Source organism: Eurosta solidaginis, chromosome 1 (genome assembly GCF_040869045.1).
Source record: "Eurosta solidaginis isolate ZX-2024a chromosome 1, ASM4086904v1, whole genome shotgun sequence".
Lineage (NCBI taxonomy): Eukaryota > Metazoa > Arthropoda > Insecta > Diptera > Tephritidae > Eurosta > Eurosta solidaginis.
In genome coordinates this window covers 6,849,297-6,861,125 of record NC_090319.1, presented here as the reverse complement: position 1 = coordinate 6,861,125, position 11,829 = coordinate 6,849,297, and the positions used below count along the sequence as shown (strand labels likewise).

The window sequence follows — 11,829 nt, the reverse complement described above, 5'->3', positions numbered from 1 at the left end:
ACACTCTATTTAAAAGCGTAGAATTGCTGATGCACTTATGGTGATACAATTAATATCATTGGTTTTGGTAAACTGGCCGTTCGTTCTGCATTTTCTAAGTTGGATAAAGAGATATGGATTCCATCTGGTTTGGAGAGGTCCGGAGTCATTTTTGGTTTTTTCGTGAAAATCTTTTGATAGACGCAAATTTTTGTTTCGCCTACAAATTAATGATTCTGAGGTCAAAACGAATCTTTTAACACTTCTTCGGATCTTTTTCGACGCAAATCAGCAGTCCACCGCTGCTCTAGACGTATACCAAATAATTTCAAAAAAATCGATCCATATAAAAGGGTGATTAAATTTTTTGTAATAAATAATTGAACGCAACATAAACGTTGTTGTTGTTGTTGTTGGTGTATTAACGATAAAGACACTCCCCGAAGGTTTTGGGGAGTGTTATCGATGTTGATGGTCCTTTGCCGGATACAGATCTGGTAGGTACGTTCCGGTAACAAAGCACCATAAAGGTAATAGTCCGACCATCTCGGGAACAATTAATATGACCACATTAAACCTTCTAGGAAATCCCACCTCACCTACTGCCATGAGGAACTTGGGGTCGTCAGAGCATCGCCTACCAAACAAGTGTATGATACATTTGTAACAGGATTCCACTAGCGGTGAGGTTGCGGAAGCTTTGAAGCTATAAAGCTTTGTATTGTGCTTATTGTCACAAACCAGGACATCCTTGCAGAATAAGAGAACACATTACCAAGGGAGACACGAGTCACCCTGGCCCAACTTCGATCTGGATATTGTAACAGGTTAAACTCTTACTTGTCTAGAATCAACCCCGACATACGTAATGTATGTCCTGCATGCAATGTGTCCCCACATGACACCAACAATCTTTTCAATTGTAATGTGGAACCTACGCCTCTAACATCTATCTCCCTATGGTCCGCCCCTGTTGAAACAGCCAGTTTCCTTGGACTCCCGTTAGAGGACTTTGATGACAATTTGTGAGTGGTCGTGCCCAATGAATGGGGCACTGTTAATACAACAGCAACATTGTGCTTATCAACCCCTTGAAAACATAAATCGATGTGAAATAAGTAATGTCAATGTCCCTTTACCAAAATTACCAAAACATTTAGGGCTAATTAAACTTCCTTAATCCTAACGCCATTGTCGTAACCCTACCCATATCCATAACCATCTCCAATGTGATGGATTAATGGTGCCTTAACCTAAAAATCGTGAAAATTTCATAAAAATGAAGAAAATGCAAAAAATTACAAACATATTGCACAAAAAATAAGTCTCTTAGTTATAACGTATCTAAAACAGTGAATAAAATGTACAAAAAGTTATTAAATTCACCAACTCAAATATTTTTAGGTTATGGATATGGCGAGAAACCAAAAACCAATTGGTTGGCTATGGTATGGTTATGGCGTTATCGTTATGGTATAGCACTATTAATCGATTACATTGATTTCCATAAGGTAGGTTCGATCAACTGTTTTATCTGGTTATGGTTTTATGGTTATAAGTCACCATTAATTGGCCCTTTAATTTGGTTACTAAATATCGATCGGGTATGAAATAAAGTAATGTCAATAGCCGTTTTTTTTACACGCGTATACGCTGGAGACATTGGTGCTTTATCTGTAACCGTATCGGTAACCTTATAACAGCTGATTCGATCAACCTTATGAGAATCAATGCAATCGATTATTGGTGCCGCTAAGGTCGTAACCGTATCGTAGGCAACCAATTGGGTTTTGGTTTACCGTCGTAACGATAAACAGCTGATTACGTTAGGGATACGGATACAGCGATACGACATACGGCACCAATGACTCCGGCTATAGTAGTATTAATTTTTTGCGCAGCAATTTCAGAGGTGTATTTAAAGTTTGACGCTTAGCAGTCCATATAAAGTTTAAGCGTAAACGTCTATAGATGTAAAAAAAACATAGCTATTGTCTCTTTAATTAAAAAGTTAAAAAACGTTAATTGGGTTACCAAATTATCGATCCGACAGCTTCAGCAATTGAAGTTTGAACGCCACTGTGATAGCTGTAACTCATGCAACCCTGCATTAAAAAGCACAGTAGGCCATCTCTTTCTAGCTGTACAATCTAAAGCTATGGGTGCGAACGGAGTAACTACGCCTCACTGGATTTTTGACAATCGGCATGAATTTCAAAGTAAAACAAAATGTCAAATAATTTGATGAAAAATTGGAAAGGGTTGCAGCTCTATTTTTTTTTTTTGCCGTACAATTGTTCGATAAGTGGCGTCAGACAGATTTAAAAAACAGAAAATTAGGTATAACAACTTATTAAAATACTTCTTTTTCCAATAATTTTTTAAATTCGATTGCTGTGTAAACTTATAAAAAGAAATACATTTTTCCACTGCTTCATCTGCGACTACTTTGGTGCAACCTTGCGAAAAATTTTGCGCCGCCATCCAGGCGACGACGAATCTTTCCACTTCCATTGTGTGTTTGTTCGCTCGAATCAATGGATAAGTTTCGTTGATGAACTGCTTTTGCGAGTGTATACTCTAAACTTGTAATTTTTATTTTATTCTAATTAGTACACACAAGCAGAATAATCATTGTGCAATTATTTGTTTTAAAAATATTGGGTTTCGCGAATTCCACAGAACCGCCGCCATTTACCATAGTGAAATTCCTCATCCTCAAGTCAGTGAGATTTTTCATTTTTTACATTTTATCTTTCCAACTCTTTCGACTATACTTTTTGGCCCCTCTCATTCGGCCAAAATTATATATACATATGTATGGATGTGTACAAAAGTGCAGAGCTGAAGAAATAATCGTGGATAAAGAAGTTAAAACAAGAAAAATTGAAAAGAATCAAACAACCGCAAGCAAGTGAACACAATTTATGCTTCAATAAAGATTAAATGCAGCAAAATCATTTATAATTCTTAAAAAAGGAAATGGTCAAATATGCAAAAATTGGAATGTGTTAAAATATAAGTGTGTGTGTGAGATAAAGAAGTCGCAAAGTGGGTAACGAAAATTGCATGTCTACACTTGACTTGAGGGAGCTATTGGCCACCAGCTGCTTTGGAGCAAAAAAATTTTATGTCCGACATTTACATATGCTCAATTCAAAAATTCGGTGCTTTCAAAACGCTCATGGAATATTGTTTTCGTGGTTTTACGAAAACTAAAACAAAATGCTGCTCCCAACATTAATGTGAACGCCATGCTGAAATTTTCCACCCACACAAACCTGTAGTCAAGTGTTTTATTGGGCCCGTGAACAAATCCATATTGGTGAGTGGATATTTGTACTTAGTAAATATGTATGTATATATATGAAAATGTCTCGTAGCACAATAAATCATATTAAAAATATGCATAAGTTGCTGATCCAATATACATTTGACTTTTTATAGATCACAACAAAAGTACGTGTTGCCAACATGCAAGACAATGAACTCAAATTGATTTTTCCACTCAAATACTCAATTAAGTACATATGAGGTAAATGTTGTTGTTGTAGAAGTGTGTAAAATTGTCATCAGAATCCTTTGACGTAGTCCAAGCAAATTAACATAACAGTGTCGGATCATGAAGTTTTTTTTATTCACATTGGTTTCACAAATCAAATTAAATTGGTTTGCGATATACACCTGCAGCACACCATCAACGTTGGCTATATCTCTTTTCATTGCCCAGAATCACCGGCGGCATATGTGAGGTATGTGTGTACAGCATGTCATGTGTCCCCACTTGACAAAACCTCGTTTAAACTATCATGTGCAACGAATATCTTCTAAACCTTCTAAAAACCCCAACTAAAATATAAGTCCTTGCGCGTTTTATTTCCCAGAAGATTGCAGCCGAGCTTCTCTGCTCTTTCAAAATGTTTTGTAAATTTTGAAGTTGATGTGATGGCCCTCTAAGCCAGGACCTTTTGTGTGGTAAGCGGAGCACGCTACCACCACACCATCGCGGTCGCCCAAAATAGCTAATGTGCTTCGTAGTTCCGCTAAATGGATTTTAGTTACAATTCTTTAGTGGTACTTATCTTTTTCGTCTTGTTCTTCCTGTCGCGATGACTCCGAAGCTTTGGAGGATGTTTTATTAATGTTTATGTCCTTTGCCGGTCCGTTCCTCAAAATAGCACCATTAAGGTACCAGCCCGACCATCTCTGTAGCGATTTGATATGACCACGTTGAACCTCTTATGTTGTCGTACCTCCTCCTTTCGTGAGGAGGAGCCTCGCCAGCTAAATAAACAGGGTTCGTCACGCATATGTGAAAGGGGTGCGCTACACAAACCCTTGGGCGCTGCTTAAGTTGACCCCGCTAGACATAGTATAATAGCAGACAGACAGGCGCACCCTTGTGAGAGAGTTAAAAAAAGTAGGGACAGGGGTAAGGTAACATCCTGCAATTTTTAGAAATATCAAGAGCCACTTCCAATCAGGCAATAATCTGTGCGCAAGATAAACATGCATCATCACTTTAAAAATTGGAAAATGATATTGTTGTTGTACCCGAAACATCATGATACTTGGAGATCCTTTCGAAAGTCAGGCGTGTTGCCTGCAAGGCGATTTCCTCGGCTGATATAAAATAAATGGCATATTTTAAAAATCAACACTTGATTCAAGCCAGAGGACTTGACAGGCTATTTTGGCGGGGATTGTACTATTTATTTATTTAAATTAAAGTCGACGCTAACTCAAAGCTTTCGACAGTATATTTCGAAATCCACGCAAGTGGAGGCTGATAATTGCGGCTATCGACCCCTTGAATCCCTTCAACAAGTGTTCATACTAAGGTTTGCATGTATTACCGAGGCTTACTGTGCTAAGGGCTTCGAAAAAGAAAGAACTCGTATAATACTTATGATGAAGCTGTTTTATTTGCGAAACACATCTATGATATCAGCCATGCTTCAAAGTAAACCGCCTACATCACTATTAGATTGAGTCGAAGTTTACTAAGCATTGCACGAACGCAACTTAAGTCGTACTTAGACATAAACATGCCGTTTGATTCGATTCTGCTGTTAAAGTACTGAGTAAATATCGACCACCTGTCGGATACGTTATATCTAAAACTACTCATTATAACATATCGTGTGGCATTGGCGTCTATTTATAAATGAGGCTACCAATGACCCAATATCGTATTTACATATGAATAAGTAGCTTTATCAGATTTGTAAAACCATACCTGCTCTTCCGCCCAACGTCACCCAAGCTTTGATGAGCTATCGCCTAAAAAACTAATTTGGGAAACTCAAAAGTATTGTATCCGTAGTTGTTTACACGTTCAGCCATTTATCCACTTGGATATTCTAGGCCCTTAGTTAAGTATTCAGTTTGATAAGTAACCGTGTTTCATGTGGGTGTGTGTAAGTATATGGTATGAATTAGACTGGCTGCTTGAACAATGTATATGGTTGAGTTGATATTAGCGCAATCAGACTTGCTGTAATGGAAATAAACTAAAAAAAATAAATAAAGGGGTAGAAGAGGGAAAGGAAATGCCACTATAAAAAAGATGAACATTGTTATCTAATCTGTAAGGGCTTTAAATGCCATAGACTGAAATAAAGAAATATGAATGAGAGGAATAATTACGATCAAAATTTGGATAATGGAAAATGGAGACGAGAGGAAATGGAAAGGAAGAAAATACAAAACAAAGTAGGGTGATGAAAGGAAGGGTGAGAAATATACACCAAACCAGACTGAAAGATGAATCGATACCGAAATTGCAAACGATAACGGAACTGAAGCCTGGACTAAAATAAAATGGAAAGCGAATGAGGCTAAATACCACCAGCGGGGTAGGGGGTTAGAATATACTCGCGCTAAATATGTATGCCTGTCGTAAGAGGTGACTAAAATACCAAATGGATTCAAGTGGTTGTGTAGCGCAATCCTCAAGATGTTGTCAGCGCAATATATAGCTTCTCCAACCCGATTGTCAACATATCCGCGGCGAATCCTGTTTCATTAATAACCGAGGCTCTGGCGACCCCGAACTCCTTATGGATCTAGGGGGTGGGAGGGCGGAGAAGGCTGCATGTGGTCATAGCGTTCCCGAGATGGTCGGCATTGGTACCGGAACGTACCGGATCTGCATCCTGCCAAGGACCTTATCGCTGCAACTACAACAACATCGATTACACTCCCCCAAGGCATTCGGGGAGTGTCCTTATAGCTACAACAACAACAATGAAGCTAAATCGAGCTAAATCCTCTGCTGATGCTACAAATAGCACCAAAATCAAAACTGGGGTGGCTTAATCGATTTCAAAATTAAAATGAGAATCATCGTGGCAGTCGGACACGAAACACTGGACACTGGGCTCTTGTTTAGCGTAATAACTCTCGTTTTTGGCTAACGTTTTTCTTATCGTGAGATATAAACGAATAAAATGTTATCAAATAACGTGTCTGGTTACGAATGGCGCATCCAATTTTGTTTCGATATATACTTAAGCACTCTATTATTCATAATATATATGTACATTCATAAGTATGTACTAAGAGGTTGCGCTACGTTGGCTTTGTCACACTCACTTATGTAAATATGCCACAACTACTTTTGTTGTTGCTGTAGTAACGTTTGTCTATTGTTAATATTTAAAAACTTACAAGTACTAGTTGTTGGCATGTTTGTGTTTTATTATTTTGTGGTTGTTGTTATTAGTTTTCCTTTTGCGGGTTTCACATTTCCGTTGTAAGGTTCCGGCGGCACCTAAAGCATCTCAACACACTCACTACCATGCGTTGGTAATAACAACAAAAACAGTAAACTAACAATGTTGTCGTCAGCATTTTGCAAACAACGAAACAAACAATTTCTTTTACATATTACCTTTGTACGTGTTTGTTATTGTTGCAGTGGCGAAAGGAGTGTGTAAATTTTTTTTAAATAAACATTTGAATAAAAAGTAGAAATGAAAACGTTTCCGCCTTCAAGTAGGTATGTACATACATTCATTCATGTTTCTATAAGTAAGTGAGCGCACCAAAATGTTATGTCGACTTTGGTGCAGGGCAAGCGGTTTATTGAAAGTCTTCAAACTTTTTTTAGGAATTCATATTATTTTAGTGACAACATCCTTGCTCGTGGTAAGGCGGGATCCACTATATTAATGTAAGGTTGAGTTGTTGTAACCGTAATCAGTTAAGGGGAAAAACGAAATCAGTAAAACAAAATGAAAGAAAAGAATAATATAATATAAACAAAAGTCAAAACCGCAAGGAAAAGGAAAAGCGAATGACGAGAAGAGAAAAGAGGTCAATAATGCCCGAGTTTTCAGTGCGAGTTTAAACTCCAGTTAAATTTGAATAGAGTTTAACCTTGCTACTTTGTTCGATGACATAATATTTTGCTGCTTATCGCAGCTTAAGCGGATTGGCAGGGTTAAAGGGCCAAATAAACTTCGTTAACCCTAACGCCATAGACAAAACCATATTTTTACTTATCCATATCAAATTGGCGTCAGTTATTGGCGCCTTAACCTAAAAATCGTTAAAATTACATAAAAGTCAAGAAAACGCAAAAAATTACAAACACACACCACAAAAAATAAGCCTCTTAGTCAAAACGTATCCAAAACAATAAATAAAATCTACAAAAAGTTAATAAATTCTCCAACTCAAAGATTTTTAGGTTATGGATATGGCGAAAAACCAAAATCCAATTGGTTGGCTATGATATGGTGATGGCTTTAGCGTTATGGTATGGCACATTAATCGATTCATTGATTTCCATAAGGTTGGTTCGATCAGCTGTTTTATCTGGTTATGGATATGTCACCATTAATTGGCCCTTAAACTCTAGTCAACTTTAACTGGAGTTTAAACTCGCTCTGAAAAGAGAAAAAAGGAAAGGAAAGGACAAAAATGGGAACAAATGAAAGGACGTGAGAGGGAAGAATATAAAATAAAAAAGGAACAGTAAAAAAAAAGAAGAAGTAAAAGGAAAAGTAAGAAACCGCAATCGAAACTGGATCCATAACTGAAACTGAAAGCGGAGCGATAACGGAACTAAAATCGGCACCGAAACTAGCGTCGAAACCGTAGTCTAAACTAGACCTCACGTAATCGGTATCGAATCCAAAACCGGAAATAAAACTGGGACAGAAACTTAAATGAATTGTATCACGAAAACTATGAAAACCAATAAAGACCAGGAATGGTTTTACAAATCTGAAGAAATTAAAAATTCGACTAGTGTTTGAAAATGTTTTTTTTTTTTTTATTATATTCGGATTTTAAACTTTGTATTTTCAAAAACTTTTCGAGTACCTATGCATATTTGTAGTGCCATCAATTTTAGTCTAACGAGGTACAAATTAAATGTCCCTCAACACTCACGGTGTTGTTTTTTTTTTTTTGTAATTTTAAAGATGACACAACTTTCAGAAGTAAAAATTTGAATGTCAATGCGACTATAGTGAGACTTCAAATTGATTGATTCGAAATATTCATGAACTTCTCCAATTATTTCTTTTTTTCAAAAACGTTTCTCGAACAGGTTTTTTCATAGTGTCCAGTAGATAATTCATTCGCTTCTTTTTAAACTCACCAAAATGGTTCAATGCTGTTTTCGTGTATGTACTATGCAATATCTGCCCTAGCAAGCCCTTTATGTAAATGGGCGCTCATTATGAAAAATGCAAATGAAGAGGTGTGGGGGCAATGCTAAAGGTATCTAACTACCAGCCATTGGCCCCAATAGTGTTCGTCTACCTCATTACTACATGCAGATAATAATATTTAGTAGTGGTCTCAATAGCGGAACCGCAGTATACATGTGTACATACATTAGGGTGGGTCGATTGGTATGGACGAAAGTTAACTGATATCGCGCCATCGATTTTTCGATAGGATTTGGGCTCAGGAAAAAAGATCCACTACGTATACCCAAAAAAATAATTTTGGAGCCTGCGAAATTCATTTTTTTGACTTTTTTTCGCCTTTGATTTTTAAGGTTTTTTCATTACCCACTAAACAAATTTTCATATGTATACCCTGTCCAACCCGAAAATTTCCGCTAAAAACGTTGTCGATAAAAACTTTTTGAAAAGAAAAAAAATTTTATTGAATGAAAATTTTACAATAAAATTAAATTAAAAATCAAAGTCGAAAAAAAGTAAAAAAATGAAATTTCACAGGCTCCAAAATTATTTTTTTGGGTATGCGTAGTGGAACTTTTTTTCCTGAGTCCAAATCCTATCGAAAAATCAATGGCGCGATATCGGTTAATAAATCGATCCAGTCTAACATACATACATACATACATGCATACGAGGTATGTGTAAATTTGTATTAATTCTAGTATGTTGCACCTTTCGTTGCAACTACATTAATATCTGCATATGCGGTACTGCCACCATTCAGTCAGACAGACAGTCAGCCAGCTAAGCAACCGAAACATCCACAGACAGTCAACCAACCAGTTAAAGAAGTCGAATATCCAAGCAACCAACCAAGCATGATGATATTCTTGATCTTTTTATTTCATATTCCTTCGGTTTGTGAATGTAAATTTTAAAGGTTTACGCCGATTGTTTTATTAGCTGTGTAGAATTCATAGCACACCGACGACGCCGACGTAATTACTATAAATAACTTGATTTTCTTTTTAAAAAAGTAATATTTAGGAAAGGGCGTGCTTATATGTATTCAGGGAAATCGGACTTTTGGCCATTTCGGACCTCCCACGGAAACGGGTTCTATATACTTGAGTGATCCGGGTTTTTGGCCAGTGCCAACTGCTGATATTTCAATGAAACGAGGCTCAATTTCACGGGGATCGTTCAGAAAATTTCATCCAGGGAGTAGCTGCTTGTGAAGGGACTGTTCTGCATTCACATACTACAGGAAGGCTTCGAACCTAACCCCGGTCATAGAGAGTGATACTGCTACGTCCGTCAAAAAAAAGTACAAATACTTAAAATGGTCACACTTTTGTCTGTATGTCTCGGGCAAAGCGTGGTTTCACCAAAGGAGCTGTTCTGGGCTAATTCCTTATACTCGTTGTCGACACGATTTCTTTAAATCGTATTTGTGGCTATATGCTGTTTACGACTAAAGGCGACTTACGGCTGCTACTTGTCACTTTTTTAAAAGCTTTCTGGCGGACGTTTTTGTCGCTCCATGCGGCTGAGCTACACAAGAGACTATTCGAATCAACAGAGAAATACATTGAAACTAAGGAAACACTTTGAACCAAGGATGCCGCCCTCGAAATCATAAGCTGGATGTCATTGCGTACCTTAATTTGCAAGTGGGCATTGTACTTCATACCATATTGAGCGCTGGATAAAATTTTTTGAAATTTGCCGACGTTTGTGTTCGAAAAGTTGGTTTCAGTCAAACAATATTTTAAAGTGAAAGTCTACCAATTTTCAGGGCCAGTTAAACTTTGTAGGTCCTTCAATTTGCTGGAAATATCAAAAGGAGCACGACGCAAATTTAAATTGAAGCTCGGCCTAATTCTCTTCGGAGATTATTGCGCCCTGTATTTTTATTTATTTGGATATGCTATAATAATGATGATTCACTCCAATGGACAAGTTGGGGATATGCCGCCAACTTAAAGAAATGCCAAACGGGGAGACTTGGACTTTGGTAATGATCCAGTGTGAAAATCAGAATTAAAATTTCAGACGCTATTTTATAGTTTCGCAAAGAAACAAAAGGTTTGAATATAGGCCCAAGTAATTTTTCAAACCCCTCTCATACGTATATCTTCAACTTAAGTATGTGGAATCATTTCAAAGGGGTATTTAAATCCCATGGAGCTCCGGGCGAACACCTGAACGTTTGCAGCCCTTGTGTGGAGTAACTGTATTACAATTGTGTCTGAGAAGCCTTTTTAAGAAAAAGTTACTAAATTTTTTACAGGGGTACAACCATACTCCAAATGCGTATTTCGCCGGGATATAGAATTTTTGAAAAAAAATCGGCACCTTTTTTTGGATACCTTGCTATATTAAGGGGGAAGAATTGAAAACATGTTTCACTTGGGTTATTTTATTTGAAATCATTGTTCTTTATTAATTTTCTGAAAAATTATGCGACGTGAGTGTTTAAATTCATTATATAACTTTTCTTTTGATGTTTTAATAATTTGGTGAAATCGGTGATGCAAAATCCGAAAGCGGCGGACGAAAAGCGACAAAAATCGGCGGCTGTGGCGGCGGCATTAATCGGCGGAGTATATCTTCAGTACATTAGAGTGCTTCACTCTACATACAAAACAAAAATCAGATCTTTCTTTATCGAAATTATGCATATTATTTTGAGAATCCTGACAACATTTTAGAAATCTTTCGCAACAATATCTCTGAAAATCCATTTTAATAAAAAAAGTAAGGTTTAAATGAATGTTTCGTCGCTTTATTCCTATTTTGGGGAAACAAGAAGTATAATCTAAGGGGTAACAATTCGTTTAGCAGACAAAACTACGTGAAAACGATGTCGGATCCGCAAAGGGCATAAGAAGGGAATGTAGCTTTTCTAAGGAGCAAAAACTGTCATACATATACTTAAATCTTTAAAATTGGATGTAAAATAAAGAAGATAAAATTAAAAAAAAAAAAACAAGTAAAGGTGTCTAAGTTCGGGTGTAACCAAACATTATATACTCAGCGTGATCTTCAATTGTACATTTCATTTCAGATAAATTACTTTTCTACATAACATGTGGCACCGCCCGTTTAAAAAAAAAATGTCTCCCCATTTCCTCTTACAATAAAACTTGATAAGTGAAATATAATTGATTCATTACTTCCATACGTCTTTGGAACTCGCTCC

General features: G+C 36.9%; 1 protein-coding gene across 3 annotated transcripts in view; it reads left to right on the top strand.

The window, feature by feature from the left end:
* The first annotated feature begins 2,474 nt into the window (after window positions 1-2,474).
* The window catches only part of Pak (serine/threonine-protein kinase PAK 3-like protein), a 77,325-nt gene continuing 67,970 nt past the window's right edge, over window positions 2,475-11,829 (top strand). The window contains exons 1-2 of one of the 3 annotated variants that reach the window (XM_067778409.1): window positions 2,481-3,304; window positions 3,427-3,514. The gene's annotated coding sequence lies outside the window, so the exon portion shown is untranslated. Of the gene's footprint in view, window positions 3,305-3,426; window positions 3,515-11,829 lie in introns of all 3 variants that reach the window. The other 2 variants (XM_067778417.1, XM_067778400.1) reach the window with 2 other exon arrangements.